The following is a 20,973-nucleotide window of genomic DNA, read 5'->3' on the forward strand; positions in this document are numbered from 1 at the left end:
CGTAGATGTGACAGTGCCAGCCAGAACCAGGGGTCAGGCTGTGCATCAGCGCTGGGGAGCAGCAAGGAGAAAAAGAAGGACCAGGAGCTGAAAGAGTCCTTCTTTGGGGTGTCAAGAACAAAAGAATCTTGTAGAAACCTCTGCTGCGCTTCTGTGCTGGTAGAATGGAGACCATGTGGCCCAGGAAGGGCAGTTACAGCAGGGACCAGGGCATTTAGGGCTGTAGCTGGCAGGCAGACTGCAGCACTGTCAGGAATTCCTCCTGAGCAGCATGCTCATTCCTCTGCAGCCTAAACCCATCTGCAGTGAGGGGGTGGAGAGCCTTAAGCACAAGCAGGAAGCACTGTCAAAAAACCCTTGTCAGTGTTGTTATGCTAGAGAAATCATATAAAAAAAAAAAAAAAAGCGTCAGCATCACCACCTGCAAAAAGAGCAGGGGCTAGCACTGACAGCCTTGGAGCTCCCACCCACAATGTCAGCCCTACTAGCGACAGGCAGAGGGCTCATTTCTCAGGTCACTGCAGTCTGTACAACCAAGTCTCAAGCCCTGGACCTAGCTGAACCCTTCTCAAGTGACAGAGCAGCTCAGGATCTCCTCCACTGCCCCACCGGGAGCATTGCACTAGCTCCCTGGTTCTCCATGCCTGAAAAAATCATGGAACAGATCCTCCTTGAAGCTACGTTAAGGCATATGGAACACAGAGGGGTGATTTGGGACAACCACCACAGCTTCACACGGCAAATCATGCCTGACCAATCTAGTGGCCATCTCTGATAGAGAGACTACATCAGCAGACAAGGGAAGAGCAACAAATGTCATCTACCTGGATTTCTGTAAGGCCTTTGACACAGTCCCATACAACATCTTTGTCTCTAAATTGGAGAGATATGGATACGATGGATGAACTATTCAGTGGATAAGGAATTGACTGGATGGCCACATCCAGAGAGCTGTGGTCAATGCCTGAAAGTCCAGGTATAGGTCAGTGATGAGTGGTGTCCCTCAGGGGTCCTTTGGGAGGTGATTCTCCCTCTCTAATCCACCCTTGTGAGACCCCACCTGGAGTCTTGCATCCAGCTCTGCCCCCCCCACACACAAGAAGGATATAGACTTGTTTGAGCAGGTGCAGAGGAATGGCACAAAAATGTTCAGAGGGCTGGAGCACCTTTCCTGCAAAGAAAGGCTGAGAGAGCTGGAGATGCTCGGCCTGGAGAAGAGAAGGCTGTGGGAGATCTCACTGCAGCCTTTCAATACTTAAAGGGGACTTTTAAGAAAGATGGAGACTGTTTACAACAGGACCAGGCACTGACTTAGGCTAAAACTCTTCCCTGTCAATCCTGCTTGGAGCTTTAAGGCAGGTGGCGATCAGTGCTGTAGCCCAGGGCAGGGTTTCTTGTGTGCCAACTGCACCCGGAACTTGAAGCTACCTGCTCTGCATTCCCTGCCTTCTTGTCCATGAAAGCTCCTCCTGGTGCCCTGGGGAAATGAGGGGCCATGCTGAGCAGTCCCACCTCAGTGCCAAGGGGAGGTCTTGCCTGAGCAATAGCTGGCATGGAGGAATGAAGAGAACTTGCTCCCTGATGCCACTTTTTCCCCCTGCTGTACCCATCGCCTTAGGCAGGCAGCAGGCAGCATATTGGCATGTAGGGGCTCCAGGATTAAATCCACCAATAATACTCAGAGCTCTTTCATCATCCTGCTGACAAAGTGCTGCCCACCAGTCTGCACCACTGCCTGGCCACCCATACTCCCAGCACGGTGGGTGTCCCAACAGCACCAGTGGCCTGGGGAGCCTGGGCACCAAGGGAATGTGATGGGCTGAGTGCCTTCCTCTCTGCCAGCTAGATACCAGAGCACTGGTACATCACTTCAAACCCAGCCTAACAGCAACAGGAGCAATATCTGCTCCATGCACAAATCCAAATGGGTAACAATCCCTGAGCAGCACCTTGGGCAGCTGGCATGGCCTGCCAGAGCAATTCCTGCCAAACTGCTGATCTCCCCAGAGGGGGTTTTCACTGGTCCTTTGTGGCATTGCTGACCTTGTTGTTAACTACCAAGGGCTGGTGAGCTGCCTGCTGAGTCTGCATGCTCATCCCTCTATTCTGCCATGGTAGTCACTGACACATTCCTGATGGCCACAGCTAAGTTCTCTGCCTGGCATTTCTGGCATGTCTCCTATGCATCACCCAGTGGACCCAGGAGATGAAGAAGACCTTGGCAGTAAGCTGAGGTGGTTTGGTTTCTGAACCCCAGCACCAGCGAGGCAGCACAGTACTGGAGAAACAAAAGTTTCATGTTGAACTGTTCTATGGTAAATGTTTTGGATCTGCTCCTCAACAGTTCTTTCCACCTGGGTGATACCTGCTGACTGTGCATTTAGAAAAGCAGGCCTGTTTGCATTTTCCAGAAGTGACACCTTTTTGTTTTGTTCCTTGCAGTGTTCCACTTAATGAATAATTCTGAGATTTTTCCATCTTGAAGTCTGGATAAAATAAGTGCAGGAAGTTTTGGTGCAGGAAGAACAACAATGACTGCTGCTCAACTCAAGATTTTGCTGGCTTCTGGACACTTTCAGCTGCTCTCTGCTCCCTTTTCTATGCCACGTCGTATATATATGGTCCTCCAAGAAGTTCTGTGCACTAGTGGGGATGAGGGAGGGGCCACCATGGCCACTGAGCCCACATAGCAGCACTGGTGTGAAGAGCTCTGTTCTGGGCTGTGACAGGACCACCGTGCTCCTCCTCAGCCGATGCCACACCAGGCTGTGTCTCCTGTGCAGGGACTGACCCCTCCATAGTGTGCCTGCGCAGGCCAGCTGTGACTGCAGGGCTCTGGTGAGGCAGAGTGGTCCTGGCAGTCCTCTGAACTCAGAGGACATCCCCAGCAGGGGAGAAGTCATCAGCTTGTGCACGTGGTGCAGAAAGGGCTTGGCTCCCTTCATGATATGGCTGGTCAGAGCCGGACACCCTACCTGCTAAAGGATGAAAGAATATCCAAGGACCCCGATGGACCTGTCCTGTGAGGAGAGATTTATTCCCTGTCTGAAAGGATGAGTGACAAGAAACAAGGGGTGAACACAAGAAAGCTGGACAAAAGCCTGGAGCCCCAGGACGGGTGAGAAGGTGCTGTGGAGTCTGAGCAGGACTGAAGGAGAGAGCACAGTGCAGACTCCTGAGATCTGAGTGGGACAGACACAAATGCCAGGAGAAGGGAGACAAACTGGAAGAGCTGGGAACATCACCCAGCCACTGAACATCGCAGGGACTCGGTGGGACAACACAGGCTGGGTACATCAGCATAGAAGGCAGAACCCATTCAGGATGGGAAAAGGGAGTAGGGCAGCACTGTTATACATCAGAGATGTATATATAAAGGTGAATATAAAGGTAAGTACAAGCGTGGAGAGATTAAATCAAACAGACCAAGACAGAAAATTAGTTCTGCCTAGATGTAATAAGCCTAGAAGAAGAAAATCTGCACAAAAGTTCATGTCCACTTCTAAGTGAGATAATTAAGCAAATTCTAGATGATATGTGAGAAGGCTAAATAGTTCAATATCTTTTATGCTTTAAATATTTACAGAAGGGTTAACTATGACCAGAGTACTTCTAGCAACAGGAGACTAGGAACAAAACCAGAACAACAAGTTTGGAAGGTGTAGCATGGACAATTTGAAATTTACAAGGTATGATAAAATTTACCCTGGAGTATGTAAGGAACTAGCCACAGTAATCTCTGACCCCATTAGCAATTATCTCAGAAAACAGATGGAGCATGTGTGAGGTCCCTGAGGACTGGAGGAGGGCAAAACTTAGTACATTGCATTGAAAAGGGAGAAAGGGAAATTATACATTAGTTACTTTGGTGTCTGAAAAGATACAGAATGAAATTATTACACAATCACTTGTCAAGCATCTCAAGGATAATATGTGACAAGGAACATCCAACGAGCATTTGCCAATAATACAACATGTTAAACCAATCTAATTTCCATCATTGACAGGGGAGGTGGCACTGCTGATAACAGGCGACAGAAGATATATGTCTTGACTTTCATTGTCTTTTGGTGCTGTCCCATGGGATGTGCTCTGCAGAAAACTGAAGTGATGGAGTGCATTTGAAACATCTCTGAGCTGGATGTACAACTGGTTAAAAACTGCTGCAAGCAGGGACTGTTTAGATGCTCTCAGAGTGGGAAGACATGTTAAGTGAGGTCATTTTGTGGATACGTCCTGTTCACTGTTTTCATTTAGCCAACAGTTTGATGGAATAGTGGTCATGCTTACAAAATGCTGAAATAATAGCAAATAGCAAAGGGCTGCAATAGTTTAGAGGAACGTGATCAGATTTATTTTTTTTTAATCTTGATCGCTCAGTAATGGCTTGCAATTTATAAAATGCAATTCAGTGAGAACTAGTGCAAAGCAGGAAAACTGGAATGCACAAATACCAAGCAGAAACTCACTGGCTGGAGAGCAATCCTGCTGCCGGGGAGTTTTTGTGGATCGCTGTAGATCAGGCTGAGCAGCCTGCTGCTGCTGTGAGAACATGCAGGGTCGTGTAAGCTGGGTGTCCCTCCTAAGGCAGGGATGGCCACAACGCTGTTCTGCTCACTCCTGGGGCAATCTCAGCCAGACAAGCATCATGCTGGATTTTGTGCTGGTCATTAAAAGGAGGAGTTAATATACATGAGAAAGTACACAGATGTTACAAGATTAGTCAGAAGTTTGGAAAACATGAGATGCAAGAGGAACAAACTGAATCTGTCTAGCTCTGAAACCTGAGAACAATGAGCACCTGAGCAGGGGTATGACAACAGCCTTCTGAAATGCTAAAAATCAATTGAAGGAGATTAGTGATCATTTTTCTCAGGTCTACCAAGGATATTTTGTGCAGTAATTGGCTTGACTTGCCTACACAGAGATTTAGGGTAGGTACTAAGATTGCAAGGAGGTTTTCCTTGGGCCATGTCGTGAAGTGTCAAAGGCTGGCTGGGATCTAGCTGCTCCAAAACAGCATGCAGAGGAGCAGCTCCTTGTGGCCCCACTTGCCCTCTGGGGCTCTCTGGCACCCGCAGTGGTGCCAGCACATGTCCATCCAGCAGGCTTCCCTGGTGAAGTGGGACCAGGCAGGGAAAGGCTGGGCAGAGCCACCTCCAGGCAACCCAGTGCTGTGTAGCTGGGGACTATAAGGGCAGGTGGGGCTCTTGCTAAGAAGCTGCTCGTCCTCCTGCAAAGGTCCTGAAGGGGACCTTTGCCTAGGGTTAAGGGGTGGAAGCAGTTTTGGTGAGCTGCACCAGTGAATGTGAAAGCCAGCTCCATAACTATATCTTCAATTCTTCCCATTCTGATCTGCTCCTCTGCCCCGCTGTCCTCTCCCCTCCCCTAAGTCTGCCCCTCTGTTTTGCATCTTCTCCATCATCTTTCTGCTGCTGTACCCCTCCTGCTCTCCACCTTTCCCATCCCTGCAGATGCGCTTCTCCTTTCTAGTCCTTCCTATTTATTCTTATTCCTTCTCACAACAGCTATTTAATTCAGTAGCAAGACATTTCCATTTGAATTGCTTTCCTGACTCTGTCCAGGACAGGAGCTGAGCCAGGGTGCTGCATCCTGTCCTAGCCTCATATTCATTAGTGTCACGCAGACAGTGCTGTCTGTCACCAACAAGCCCACTCTGTATTCATGGCAGCATGCTCCCCATGCCCTCCTTTCTGCCTGGTTAGCATCAGCCGAGCATGGATTACAGAATGCATGGTGCTTGAGTCACTGTGTGGAGAGAGCCATGGGGAACCTTGCCTGGTGACAGGTTGAGTGCTCCCCATTCTCATCCCCAGAAAAATAAAAGGGCAGTCCCGCAGCCACTTGGAGGGGATCTGCTGGGTTTGCAGGGTGCTTTTCTGAAGGTACCAGGCACACATATCTGCACTGCCTCTGTCCGTCAGTCCTTGTTGGCTAGCCTGGGAACCCCCCAGCCAAGTCAGGCACTGTGATGGCAGAGCAGGGCAAAGGCAGGAGATGCGTGTGGTGAAAAGGAGCAGCGGATTGGATATGGAGGTCTGTGAGAACTGCTGGCATGGGATAGCCATCAGAAGGTCTTTATAGCAGGCTTTAGATCAGCCAGGTGCAAAGCTCTGGTTTCAATAGGATGGTGCAAGCTCTGCAGTCTGCTGTGTGCTGGGTGTCAGAGCTGGGCTCCACCCAGCCCCCTCTGAATTAGCATCAGGGGCCTCCCCAGCTCTGCACAGACCCATGGTTTGGCCTCTGGGGTCTGGCAAAGTCCCTTCCTTCCCAAGGGGCATCTCCACCTACTGCTGCTCTTCTGGTTGCTGACTTGTGGCATGCGGGTGGTGTTTTGGGGCTGACTTGCTCTTTTCTGCATTTTCTCAAGGCCTTATCAGCACAATACCATGGTCTGTGCAAAGTGTTTGCATTTGTTGTGCCTTTCACTGCTGTTGCCCAGTCCAGGCTGAAGTAGGTTATGTGTGTATCTGCCCTTCAGTTGTGCATGACAGCCACTGTTATCCTGCCAGTGCCAGCAGTTCAGCCTGAGGCCTTTGTTAGAGCCAGCCCTGCCAAAAAAAAAAACTTCCCTGGCTGTTCCGGTGGCACACGTGAGATGTAAGAGCTGTGCAGGTCAGGGTCACTCAGCTTTCCTTGGCCCCACCAGACCTGTGCCAAAGCAGAGGCTGGCTGAGCATAGCCTCTCCTCCTCCAGCCTCCACAGCCAGGCTGCTGGGCTAAGAGGTGCGTCCCCTGCTCTTGCTTGTCTGTGCACCCACAGACACCTGCTCACACACGTGTGCTCACACACATGCCAGGACACCCTGTTCTCTGTTCAGGACTGGGTCTCATAGGCTTGCAAGACGTCTCATGGTGGTCTGAGTGCCTCTCATGTATGGGGATGCTCCAAGTGACCCAGGGGCTCCAGGCACACTGCAGCATGCTGCGCTCACTACCTGGCGTGGCCCTGCTGAGCCCCCTGCCCCCAGCTGCCAATGGCTGACCACAGGCATACTGTACCAGGGAACCCTTCTGGTGGATCTACAAGCACTTGGTGTGCACGAGGGGAGAGCTGGTGGTGTGCTAGGGCAACCCAGCACCTGGATGTGGAATGATTCCCCAGGCCCCTCTAGTGTTTCTGCCTCCAGGAACACTCAAGCCACATGTCTTGAAGGCGTAATGACACTTCCCACACATTCACTTCATGCACATCAGCACACACGAGCATCCCTTGGGATCAGATCAACTCATGCAGAGTCCATTGAACTGGGCCTGGAACCAGCTGTGGAGGCTCTTCTGGCTCCCCGGCAGTTTCCCCTGGAGGGGCTTCCCCTTCTCCTGGAGAATGGAGATCCAGGAAATGCCATCCTGTAGGTTACTTCGCCACAGATATGAGAGGCCCTGTTGTGAAAAGCCCAAGACCAGGACAGAGTTCTGTCCCCAAGCCCATGCCCCTTGAGGTCCCTTGGGCTGGAAGGCAGATTTTGGGTGGGGGCCTGTGGGCACATGGCTGCGCACCCTCACCACCTCCCTCTCTTTTCTACTGAGACTCATTTGAGTGCTCAACTTCTCAGAGCTCTACCTCCCTCCTTTGTGACCTTGCAGTTCACCTAGGCTAATTAAGATTGATTATCCCTGCAGCACCAGGTGGACACATGGGCAAATAGTTTCCAGCCTCATGGGACATTTCTTTCCTTCCCTATTAGGTGCTGGTTAATAGTTAACTTTCAGAAGTTTTCCTCCTGTCAAGCAGGGAGCTTTTCAACATTTTTCTTTAACCCCTTGGTTAAAGAAAACCCAAGAGCCAGTTGGTGTGTGGTGAACTTCTCTCCATGCAGGGTGGAACCAGTGTCCACTTTGCAGATGCCTCCATGCTGCTGCAGCAGGAGGCAGGCAATGACAACACTGCCAGGTCAGCGTGAGCTGCAGGCAGCCATCTACAGGTGCCAGCAGCAGGATACAGGAGAGGGTCTGGGGAAGTTTTGATTTCACTTAGAGGATGTAGAAGCTTGGTCTGATGGAGGGCTACAGCTGCAGCTGAGGATCTGGGGGAGGGGGGCACAGAAGCTACCTGGCTGTTTGCCACCAGGAAAAGAGCCTGCACCAGGCAGGACTATGGGCAAGAGGGGCTGGGACTCCATAGCCCTCTGTCACGTAAGTGCCTCAGGAAGATGAGCACCCGGCAGGTGGCCATGAGATGATGTGGTCCTAGCACTCTGCAGGGGAAGCAGGGGAAGGGGACTGTGGCTGGGTCAGTGGGCTGCATCCTGACTGTGAGCTGTTGTAGTGGGTTTACATGTCAAGGTTTTGGTAGCAGGGGGCCGTAGGGGTGGCTTCTGCGAGAAGAATCCAACCCCATGTTAGATAAGGGCCCTGCCGCTGGCCAGGGCCAATAAGCAATGTTGTTTGTGCCTCTGTGAGAGAACATTTAAGACAGGGAAAAAAAAAACACTGCTGGGAAACAGCAGCTGGGAGACAGAGGAGTGAGAAACAGCCCTGCAGACCCCAAGGTCAGTGCAGCAGGAGGTGCTCCAGGCACGCAGCAGCAGTTCCCCTGCAGCCTGTGGAGAGGCCCCTGGTGGAGCAGGCTGTCCCCCTGCAGCCCATGGGTCCCACACGGAGCAGATCTCCACGCTGCAGCCCGTGGAGGAGCCCCCGGTGGAGCCAGTGGATGTGGCCTGGAGGAGGCTGCGGCCCATGGAGAGCCCCCGCAGGAGCAGGCCCTGGGCCGGAGCTGCAGCCCATGGAGAGGAGCCCCCGCAGGAGCAGGGGCTCTGGGGGGGGACTGTGGCCTGTGGAGGTCACACGTTGGAGCAGTTTGCTCCTGACGGATGGACCCTGTGGTATGTACCTGTACTGGAGCAGTTCTTGAAGAGCTGCTGCCTGTGGTCAGCCCCCGCAGGCTCAGTTCGGGAAGGACGGCATCCCGTGGGAGGGACCCCACATGGGAGCAGGGGCAGCGAGTGATCAAGAAGGAGCAGTGGAGATGAAGTGCTAGGGACTGCCCGCAGCCCCCATTCCCCTGCACTGCTCAGGGGGAGGAGGTGGAAGAGGGTGGATGGAGGGAAGGCGTTTTTGGTTTCTTTCCTTTGCTTCTCACTTTTCTAGCCTGTTAGTAATAGGCAATACATTATCTCCCTACTCTGAGTCTGTTTTGCCCGTGACGGTAATTGTTGAGTGATCTCCCTGTCTTTATCTCAACCCTTGAGCCCTTTGTGTCTTATTTTCTCCTCCTTTCTCTTTGAGGAGGGGGAGTGAGAGAGTGGCTGAGATGGAGCTCGGCTGCCCACCCGAGTAAAACCACCACAGCTGCCACATCCATTGCAGCTTCCCACAGTGGAGGGAACCTGGAAGGCATGGTGCTTCCCCAGCACCACTGGCTTCAGGGCTTGGTGCTGCTGTCCCACCTGGGCAAATATTTCTCAACTCCCTTAACATCTGTAATGTGGGGAGGATCTTTCTTTCTCCCCTGAATAGTCCTAGAGATGGGTGACTGTAAGAATTCCTGTGAGCGACTGGGATATCAGACTCCATCACCAGTTTGTGTGAGTACTGAGGTCCCTGTTGTGCTGTAAATCAAAATTTAGCCCTTCTTCCTCTACAAGAGCAGAGTGGGTGGGAATGGGCTTGATGCTCTGATCTACCCAGTGGAGCCTCAAGCCCCTTACCAGTATATGCACAATACATCCACAAGCCCCTTACCAGTATATGCACAATACGTCCACAGTAGTTGGTGCTAAGGCACCAGGTGCTGGGAGCTCCCCAACAGCTGTGACCACCAGCTCTCTTCTAATGGCAGGAAAAGAAAAAAAAGAATGCATAGGTTACTGCTTACTCTATCTAATAGTTGTGCTGTTCCCCAGCAGTTTGTGTATTTCAAAGAAAAAGAGGGTCTGCTATTAACAGTTCAAAGGGGTAGGATATTTCACAACCTTGTTTTTGTCTCACTGATGGCCACCGACAAACCTTCAGCACATGGTGACCCTCATGCCACAGAGATGAGTAATTGGGGCTGCTCCCTGGCAGACAGCAGCATGGCACAGTGCTTTGTCCCTTCACCCAAGGTGGGGAATAGCATTTTTTGACAGGTGTCTTAAAATATCACTGGATTTCCGTTCTCTCTGCCATGATGGAAAAAGCAAACAGGCAAAGAGACTTTGCACTTGAATTGTTAAATTTTCATGGCAATTTAGCAAGGCTGATTGAAAGTCATTTTCCAGCTAATTTCAGTTCCTCTGCATTGCTCCTTAGCTACAGGGCCAGGGCTGCAAATGTGACAACTGGGAGCTGCTCAATTGCTGCTCAGAGTCTTGTCATGGAATAAAGCTGACCTGGGAAACATTGTTATCAGCATTTGATAAGAGATCATAATACTAATTTTGGTCCTAAAATCTTTCCCTAATAGAAATGATCAGCTTATATTTATCCCAGCAATTACAGCTGCAAAGAGCTCACACGGTTAGAGGACAGCCATGTTCTGCAGTTGAAAGAGATGTTTACATGGATAGTGTGAACTAATGCTAACGTGCGTTTTTGAAGGATTTTTTCCCAGTGATGGTTAAATCAGCACCTAACTTTTAGAAATTGTGTCCCACTCTCCCATGGACAGGCTGTCCTCATATCTGCCTGACACATGGGTGTCTTGCCAGTCCCCTAAAACATCTGACTTTTGTCCTTGTAAGACCCAGAAGGCAGGACCTGGCCTTGCTCCAATGCCAGCGTGGGTTTGGGCTCAAGGTCTGACATTTTCGGTGGTATTTTTGAGGGTGTCTGCAAGGTGCTTTTACCAGAAAATGTCCCTTCCTGTGCATCAGGTGTTGGTGGGCACAGGGATCCCAGCCTGCACTTGATACCAGAGTCCTGAAGTGTGGCTATGAGCAATGTGACCTGCTAAGGCATCATGATATCAGGGTGTGATCATTGCTTGCAGATATTGACAGCCCACATCTCTCATCTAGTATGTGTGACCTGAAGGCTCAGCAGGACCAAAGGACAGAGCATGCATGGCTCCACACTGGGGATGCTGGAGCTGCTGCCAGGGAGTTGGGGTTTCAGGGGCTCAGGCAGATCTGCAGAGCCTTTGCAAGGCAGATTCCTACATGTTTAGTGGCAAAGAGGAGACAGCTTTCCTGCCAGCTCCAGACCTTACCACACTGCAGAGCACAGTCCTTGACTCAGCACAGCTCACCAGCTGCTTTCCATGAGCACCAACCATTACCCTGTTTCATCTGCCCATGTAAGTCAAAGTGTCTGCAGGGCCTACGGAGCTGGTGGGCGATGCCAGCCAGCACTGATGGATGCACTGGGAAAGCAAGAAGCCAGGAGGTACCAGGGAGAAATGCATTAGCCTGATTTGTCTGGGTCTCCTCTGGCTACTGGGTGATTCATCAACAAGAAGGATCAGTGCATGCCAGTGGGGCAATGAGGCCACCTGGGGTGGTGCCTGGACACCTACCTGGCCCTGCTGCAGAGCTGGCACTGGCACTTCTGCCACACAGGTGGGTGAAAAGTCAAGGACTGGAAATGGGGCACTGGAACAGGCTCCTGAGGGAAGTAGTCATGGTACCAAACCTGCTGGAGTCCAAGAAGCATTTGGACATTGCTCACAGACATATGGTCTGATTTTTGGGTTGTCCTACGTGGAGTCAGGAGTTGAGCTTGAAGATCCTTGATAATAGGATCATAGAATCATAGAATCAAGTACGTGCTGGTCAAACTGAGGCACAAGAAGGAAATACATAGGCAGTGGAAGCAGGGATATGTGGCTTGGGAAGAGTACAGTGATGCTGTCCAGATGTGCAGGGATGGGATTGGGAAAGCCAAGGAAGGGATGGAACTGAGCTGGGCAAGAGATGAAAAAAATAACAAGAAGGGATTCTATAGGTACATTGGCCAGAAGTAAAAGATCAAGGAGAGCGTTCCCTCTCTGATAAACGAGAAGGGAGAACTGTTAAGGACAGACATGGAGAAGGCTGAGATACGCAACAACTTCTTTGCCTCAGTCTTCACTGCTAGTCCAGCTTCCCATGTCTTTTGTTTCCCTGAACCTGTAGATGAAGGCTGGGGGAGCAAAGTCCCAACCACTGTAAGCGAAGAGCAGGTTCAATACCACCCAATGAAACCAAACGAGTACAAGTCTATGGGGCCCGATGCTATCCATCCCAGGGTCCTGAGGGAACTGGCTGATGGAGTTGCCAAGCTTCTCTCTATCATATTTGAAAAGTTCTGGCAGTCAGGTGAAGTCCCTGGTGACTGGAAAAAGGGGAACGTCACTCCCATTTTTAAAAAGGGTCAAAAGTAGGATGTGGGGAACTACAGACTGGTGAGCCTCACCTCTGTGCCTGGGAAGATCATGGAAAAAGTCCTCCTGGAAGCAATGTCAAGGCACACGCAAGACCAGGAGGTGATCCGAGACAGCCAGCATGGCTTCACCAAGCATAAATCCGGCCTGACCAACCTGGTGGTCTACTAGGATGGAGTGAGTGCATCAGTTGACAAGGGAAGACCGACCGATATCATCTACCTGGCCTTCTGCTAAGCCTTTGACACGGTTCCACATGACATCCTGATTTCTGTATTGGACAGATATGGATTTGGTGGGTGGACCACTCAGTGGAAAAGGAGTTGGCCTGAAGGTCACACCCAGAGAGTGGTGGTCAATGGCTCCATGTCCAGGTGGAGGCCGGTGCTGAGTGGTGTCCCTCAGGGGTCTGTCTTGGGACCAGTGCTATTTAATATCTTTATTGACGACGTAGATGATGGGATCGAGTGCACCCTCAGCAGGTTTGCAGATGACACCAAGCTGAGTGGTGCAGTCAATACACCAGAAGGAAGGGATGCCATCCAAAGTGACCTGGACAAGGTAAAAAGAGGGCCCATGTGAACCCAATAAGGTTTAACAAGACAAAGTGTAACTAGATGGTCTTTGGGGTACCTTCCAACCCAAGCCATTCTGTGATTCTATGATTCTATGTGCAATCAACCACAGCCAAGGGTGCAGGGTGAATTCACTAGTGCTTCCCACAAGGTTTACGCAAAGGGAAAATCACTGGCATTTCTGTGTTGGGACTTCTGCCTGGTTCAGGTCTCACATACAGCAGCCTCAATTTTAGCGTGTCAGGACTTTCAGACATTCGGCACTTTGTCTCCGGTGACCTGGGCTCACTGAACACATTAGCACTGTCCCATCTTCAGCGCAAAACCTGCCCGCACTGCCTGCTCATGAAGGCCATTAACCACCATCTTGCTCTACCCGGTCCCCAAGAAAGGAGCCAGACATCTGCACTGGTCCCTCTCAGGACAGGGAAATGGGAGCGCATGCATTCAAGTTCATGAGGCCCAAAGTCAGGATCCTGTTAGGCTGAGTCAGGTGCAGGGCACTTCCCAAGGGCTGAAGTGGGGCCCAACTGCTTTAGCTGGTGTGACTGCTCCTGACACCCCTCAAATACTTCCTTTGCAGGGGCGATCTCTGAGGGTTGGATTGGCCCCCTTGCTCCTGCTGGCAGCATGCTGCAGAGCAGGACTAGCAGACAACGTGAAGCCTCCTCAGCTCCGCTCCTTCCCCAACATCCCCCTGTCCTCCCTCAGCAGCCTCAGGTCAGCCCCGTCCCACAGGACCAGGGCTGGGAAGCCTGCAGCAGCTCTGCCAGGGCACGGAGCTGGCACCCCCGAGTCTGCTCACTCATCCCACTTATGGTCCCATTAGCCACCATCATCCAAAGCTGGCAGAGGGCTGGGGGGGTCTCAGCAAGGTGAATAAATGCCCTGAAGAAGGACCCCACTGTCAAGCCCAATCCTCTGCCACTGAGAGAGGCTCCAGCTGGGTACTGGACTCCCTGGCATGTGCACAGACCTTTATTTTCCACATATTTGTGACCCTGTGTGTGATGAGCAATAATCAGGTTGGGATCCCACTGTCTGTTGCTGCCAGGACTCCCAAGCCAAGGCATTCAAAGTGCTTTCCCTGCATGCAGGCTGAGCCCCATGGCTGCAGCAGGGAGGTTGCTTGCTGTGGGCCTGTGCCTTCAGCCATGGGGATGGTGGAGGCTGCTCAGAGTCCAAGGGGGCAGGAATATGGGACAAAGACAGGTTTGTTTCACCAGCCTAGACTTCTTTCACCAGCTCAGCCAGGTGCTTTCTAGTTCAGCATGGGCATCCCCCGGGAGGATGCTCCTCTTGTCCCAATGTATTTGTAGGGTCGAGGCCAGAGACACTGTGTCCCCACTAGAGCCTTGCTGAGGACCTCGTGACCCCTCTGTATCGTGCAGCCCATGGGACTGGGTCCTGTGAGGAAAGCTGCCACTGGCCATGGCCAGAGGGGAGGAGAACTCAGCAGGCCCTGGGGCATCACAGACCACCATGGGCACAATAAAAGGGTGGCCAGTGCCTACTGCCTTCCTGGGGCCAGCACTGCCAAGTGGGTCATCTCCAGGCCAGGTTCAGGCCCCCTTTGCCTATCGGGCAGCTGGGGAGGTGGCGGTGCACTGCTGTACCAGCCCTGCATGGTTGGGATCCCTGGCTCAGAGACCCTGGGTGGGTTAAGTGCTCCCTGCATCATCCTCTCCATGGGACATCCCTGGGCAACCCGATGGCCCTGGCTGGGGTCAGGCTCTGGTCTGGTCCCCAAGCGCAGCCACAGTTAATATCAGTAGTACCACCACAAGCCTGTCACTGGGGCTTCAGCTGGGAATCCTCCGTGGAAGACCCCACCTTAATCTAGCAATATTGGCCCAGGCTTTTCTTGTTAACTTCTACCAGATTTCCAGATGCTGCTGGTCAGCGTGTCCAGCAGCAAGGACTGTCCTTCTGTGCCTTCATGGGGGTTCAGAGCAGGGGTGTGGGGTGAACCGCACAGCTCCAGGTAGGTTTTGGGTCGGTTGGTCAGTGCTGGGGCTCAATTCAAAGAAGTCCCCCCAGGGGCTTAGACCATTTAGGAGTAGCCAAGTGCTTCAGAACAGGAGCAGTATGAGACAGAGGCACCTGGAGAGAGCAACAAGCAGGGCCTTCCTAGTTGCGGGAGGCTGGAGAGGGCCATGGCTTCCGACACCATGGCACTGCCAGACTGCCAGATTGTTTGTGCTTCCCCTAAGATGTGTGTTCCCCATGCCCCTGCCCTCCCAGAGATGGTCCACATGGGTGGTCAAACAGGGTCTGTCCTTGCCGAGGCCCTGGTGTGCTGGCTGTGGGACATGTGCAGTAGTGGGACATGGCAGGGGCTGACAAACAGCTGTGACGCATGGTCCTTCTGCAGCCCCCTCATCCTTGGTCCTTCACTGAGCGTGAGCCATGAACATGGGCTTTGAGCCTCACCTCCTCAGGAGCATGTATGCACATTTGCAGGCACCTGCCTGCAGGACAGCAGTGTGCAGGGGAAAGCTGTTTGCTGCCTGTCTGGTGGGAGAAGGCAAAACACAGTGACAGGCAGATCTTCCAGGGCTCCTCGAAGTCAGCGTGGAGAGCCTGGCATTGTTCAAAGGGAAAGTACCTTTTTAGTCGTCATCTTCTCGGTTGCCCATGCATGCCTCCTGCACAGCTTCCCACTGGCTGTGGGCAGGACCTGGCAGCATGCACCCTGCCCACCCCGTACACCAGGTTGAGGATGAAGAGGCTGAGGTGGTCCTTAGCTGAGATACTGCTGAAGCAGCCAGGACAAGGGTAGATTAATTTGAAATAAATCCCCTTCCTTCTCCCCCAAAATGGTTGGGATCTCCTCCTGGGTGCTCTGCACAAGCACCTCTGGTGCCTGCTGTCCCACCGATGGCGAGCAGTGTGGTTGTGGCTTTTGGGAAGATGTGTGAGATCTGTCTCATTCAGGGACGGTTGGAGCACTCTCCAGCTACATTTGGAGCACCTGGGATCTGCTTCCAACCAGTGAACTGCCTCTGGGTGAATTTCTGGCATGTATGCTGGCATATTTGGCAGGAGATGGGAAACATGAATCATGCATTCAAACCCATGAGCACCTTGCCAACATCCAGACCTCCACCCAGACTGTTTAGGAACAAATGTGGCTTCAGCAGAGGTTTTGCAAGCTGTTCATCCCTCCCCACGTGCTGATCCCAGGTCTAGGGTCCCTTTTTACTCTCCCTGGCAAGTCCTTGCAGCACAGCTCCCACAGCAATGTCACTCAGCCCTGGCGGTTTTATATCATTGCATTTTGGGGAAAAGTTTTCATGGGCTCCTTTCATTTAGAAGACTTTCCAGGAAGATACTGTAAGTAACCATGGGTGTGCTAATTGCCTTGAAGGCACTGGAAAACCCTCTGCTCCTTGTGACCCACATCCCTACAAGAACTCCCCTGCTTCTCTGCATCAGCAGGCAAGGGGGTTGTGCCCACCTCCCAGCCAACTTCAGCCCAAGCACAGAGCAGACGCCTGGGGACCCCGATAAAGAAAGTTTTTCTTTCTTCACCCATCCTGAAGCCTTCGTGTATGAAGTTGAGTCCCAAATGCACCTTAAAATCACAAGCATTTGCTGACATAATGTTTAAAGTTGAAAGAGGTTCAAAAAAGAGCTGTAAGCCCACTTGGGTCATAAGAACCTGCCTGGCAGTGGGAGTCTGAAGAACTTGCGTTCATTGAGTTTCTTCAGAAGAATACTCAGAAATGCAAGTGGGGGCTGTTAGGCATCATGGAGGGGGGAGGGCTGTGCGTGAGACAGCTCTTTAATCACAGACCCACAGAATCACAATCATCTAGATTGGAAGAGACCTCCAAGATCACCGAGTCCAACCTCTGACCTAACACTAACAAGTCAACCACTAAACCATATTGCTAAGCTCTACATCTAAACGTCTTTTAAAGACCCTGGGCTGCCCAGGGATGGTGACTCAACCACTTCCCTGGGCAGCCCATTCCAATGCCTAACAACCCTTTTGGTAAAGTTCTTTCTAATATCCAACCTAAACCTCCCCTGGTGCAACTCTAGCCCATCCCCTCTCGTCGTGTCACCAGGCACGTGGGAGAACAGACCAACCCCCACCTCGCTACAGCCTCCTTTAAGGTACTCATAGAGCGCGATAAGGTCACCCCTGAGCCTCCTCTTCTCCAGGCTGAACAATCCCAGCTCCCTCAGCTGCTCCTCATAAGACTTGTTCTCCAGATCCCTCACCAGCTTCGTTGCAGAGAAGGTCTCTGGAAGGTCTGCAAGAAGGTCTCTTCATTCCAGAGAAGGTCTCTGGACTTGCTGGAGAACCTCGATGTCCTTCGTGTAGTGAGGGGCCCAAAACTGAACACAGCACTCGAGGTGCAGCCTCACCAGAGCCGAGTACAGGGGGACAATCACTTCCCTAGACCTGCTGGCCACACTGCTTCTTATACAAGCCAGGATGCTGTTGGCCTTCTTGGCCACCTGAGCACACTGCTGGCTCATACTCAGCTGACTCTCAACCAATACTCCCAGGTCCTTCTCTGCCAGGCAGCTTTCCAACCACTCATCTCCCAGCCTGTAGCGCTGCTTGGGGTTGTTGTGCCCCAGGTGCAGGACCCAGCACTTGGCCTTGTTGAACTTCACACAGTTGGCCTCAGCCCATCGGTCCAGCCTATCCAGATCCTCCTGCAGAGCCTTCCTACCCTCGAGCAGATCGACACACGCACCTAACTTGGTGTTGTCTGCAAACTTACTGAGGGTGCACTCGATCCCCTCATCCAGATCATCGATAAAGATATTAAAGAGAATTGGCCCCAGTACTGAGCCCTGGGGGACTCCACTAGTGACTGGCCTCCAACTGGATTTGACTCCATTCACCACGACTCTTTGGGCCCGGCTATCCAGCCAGTTTTTAATCCAATGAAGCGTATGCCAGTCCAAGCCACGAGCAGCCAGTTTCTTGAGGAGAATGCTGTGGGAAATGGTGTCAAAAGCCTTACTGAAGTCAAGGTAGACCACATCCACAGCCTTTCCCTCATCCACTAAGCACGTCACTTTGTCATAGAAGGAGATTAGGTTCGTCAAGCAGGACCTGCCTCTCATAAACCCATGCTGACTGGGCCTGATCGCCTGGTTGCCCTGCAAATGCTGCGTGATGACACCCAAGATAATCTGCTCCATGAGCTTCCCTGGCACTGAGGTCAAACTAACAGGCCTATAGTTTCCCGGGTCTACCTTCTGGCCCTTCTTGTAGATGGGCGTCATATTTGCTAGCCACCAGTCGACTGGGACCTCCCCCAATAGCCAGGACTGTTGATAAATGACGGAAAGCAGCTGGCCAGTTCTTCCCCCCCAGTTCTCTCAGTACCCTCAGGTGGATCCCATCCGGCCCCATCAACTTGCATACATCTAAGTGCTGTAGCAGGTCACCAACCATTTCCTCATGGATTGTGAGGGCCACAATCTGCTCCTCATCCCCCTGCACCAGCTCAGGGTACTGGGTATCTAGAGAACAACTGGTCTTGCCGCTAAAGACTGAGGCAAAGAAGGCATTAAGCACCTCAGCCTTTTCCTCATCTCTCGTCACTAAGCTTCCCCCCGCATCCAGTAAAGGATGGGGATTCTCCTTAGTCCTTCTTTTCGTGTTAATGTATTTATATAAACATTTTCTGTTATCTTTAACAGCAGCAGCCAGATTGAGCTCCAGATGAGCTTTGGCCTTTCTAATTTTGTCCCTATACATCCTTACAATATCCTTATAATCCTGAGTGGCCTGCCCTCTTTTCCAAAGATCATAAACCCTCTTTTTTTTTCCTAAGCTCTAGCCACAACTCTGTTCAGCCAGGCTGGTCTTCTTCCGCGCCAGCTCGTCTTTGGGCACAGGGGGACAGACCGCTCCTGAGCCATTAAGATTTCCTTCTTGAGGAGTGCCCAGCCTTCCTGGACTCCTCTGCCCTTCAGGACTGCCTCCCAAGGGACTCTTCCAATCAGACACATGTGAAGCAAAATTTAGTGGCTGGAAATTGGAAGCACTCAAATTATGTCTGAGATGCACTCAAATTATGGCTGATTCATACAGCAGAGGTTATTAAGTTCCTTAGGGCGGTGGTCAGCTCCCCACCATGCCTCAGCTGGCTGTCCTTCCCATGGACATCTGCTCAGCCATCAGCCCCAGGCTGCACAGGAGGCTATGGGGCTAGTTCTTCAGGCTTCACTGGGTGAGGCACCGGCCTGGATGATTATAACAGTCCCATGTGATGTGGTTCTTTTTCCACCCAAAGAGGACCTTGGATCACTTTTGACCCTCTTGTTTTCTGACTTTCCAGCTTTTAGGTTTCACTTTTCTTTTTCTTTGGTACCCACATGTGTTAGAAAAGGAGATTTGCACGAAGTCATCTGGGCCCAAGAGCAGGGACACTAGGGCTTGTAACTGGTAATATGAAATCCAGAACAGATAGATTTTTTTTCAATTTTTTTTATGTCCCTGTGATTCTTAATAGAAATATTCACACAGTTCACACAGTCTCAAAATGTTTGCATTAGTAAGTAATAGATTGTGAAGCATTAGGTACAAAGTCAAATTCTTGGGCAGAAATAACATTTTCTACTGGGGCAGTCCTCCAAGTCAGCACTCCTACTGCAACACAGTGATTAATAGTGCACCCTCCGCTGTGGCTCCCCAGAGCAGAGCGACTTAGCATAGACCCAGCTTTAAAGAGCACCCGTCCAGCTAGGGCAGCTGAGTGATGCAGGAGCCATGTGAGGAAGATGCTTTGTAGCGGGTGCTGCCACATCAACTGAATCTTTCCTGCCTCAGAGCACCGATGTTGGCAGAATGGTGTTTGTGTTAAGGGAGTAAACACTAGCATGTTTGTGCTCCACAGTTTCCGCTTTGTTCTTCATCTTTTTCTGCTTTTTCTCTCCTTGGTGCCTAGGGTTTCTGCTGGGTGGGTCTCAGCTGTGGCTCTCAGTGGGCAGGCTGGTGTCAGGCTCATTTTGCTCAACCCCTGCCATTCTCAAGCTGGCAGTTAATTAAGTTGTCAGAACCATCTATTTAATCAGAGCATGTCAGACACATGCCAGGGTCTCCCCTCAGGAGAACTGATTATTTCCTGGCAGCATCAGGATGCAAAGACACAGGATATCCCATCGTTCTGCTGATCTTATGATGTTCAGGGTAAATCCTCAGCCTCACTGGGCTCCTATCAGGATGGAACTGATGCTCTCCAGGGACTCATGACCCAGGATTGCATCCGGCTGGTCTTTGCTGAAAGCCCATTGAAGGAATGAGAGTCTTCCACAAGGCTCTTGCCAGCATGGGGAAGCATATGCACAGAGGGCCAAGGCTGCAACTGGGAGCAGAACCTGTCCAGCCCTTCCTCCTTTCCGTTACAGCCCATGGGAAAGAAGTAATCGGTTGTCAATATTGTCACTCTTTTCACCAGTGTCTCCTAAGCCCATCACTGACTCGCTTTGGACCCCATCTGTGCCACGGGTCTGCTGAGATGGACACACCAAAAGTGCTTTCCTGATTACTTTGCAGTTGGTAGCTCTGTCTCATGGCAAGAGGCAAGCCACATCCTGCCCTGGTCCCCAGGTTCCCTGCCTGGAAAGTGGGCAAATATGCCTTCCTCCCTGCACCCCAGAGGTGCTGCAGTTCTTCCCACTGAAATCCTCTTACCCCTCCAAGTTGGAATGTGTTACAACTATTAGGCAGGTTATGAATCTCTTCTGATTAAATTTTAAAAACACATTTCCTGTCCCTTTTGTTCTTAGTTGTCAAGGACGTGCATAACTACCTGAAGTTATGCTCAACTATCTGAAGATCGGCAGGCCTTGACTGCATTTTGCCACTAGATCTTGTTACCTGGGAAGCAGGATGAAGGCAGTGGGAGGGCTGTGTATCCCCAAAGACTCCAGGGCTCCAGACACATAGGGATACAAGGTTTGATCTAAGTTATCTGGTGGTATCTCAGTCCCAGAGACTTCTTCAGGCTTTGGGTCCCACTCAAACAACCTGGAGGAAGATGGCACAGATGGCCCTGCATGAGTACCACGAGCTGCATGTGTTTTCTTTGGATGGAAACATTGGCCTGAAGCTCC

This window comes from Cygnus olor, chromosome 16 (assembly GCF_009769625.2).
Source record: "Cygnus olor isolate bCygOlo1 chromosome 16, bCygOlo1.pri.v2, whole genome shotgun sequence".
NCBI classification, from domain to species: Eukaryota; Metazoa; Chordata; class Aves; order Anseriformes; family Anatidae; genus Cygnus; species Cygnus olor.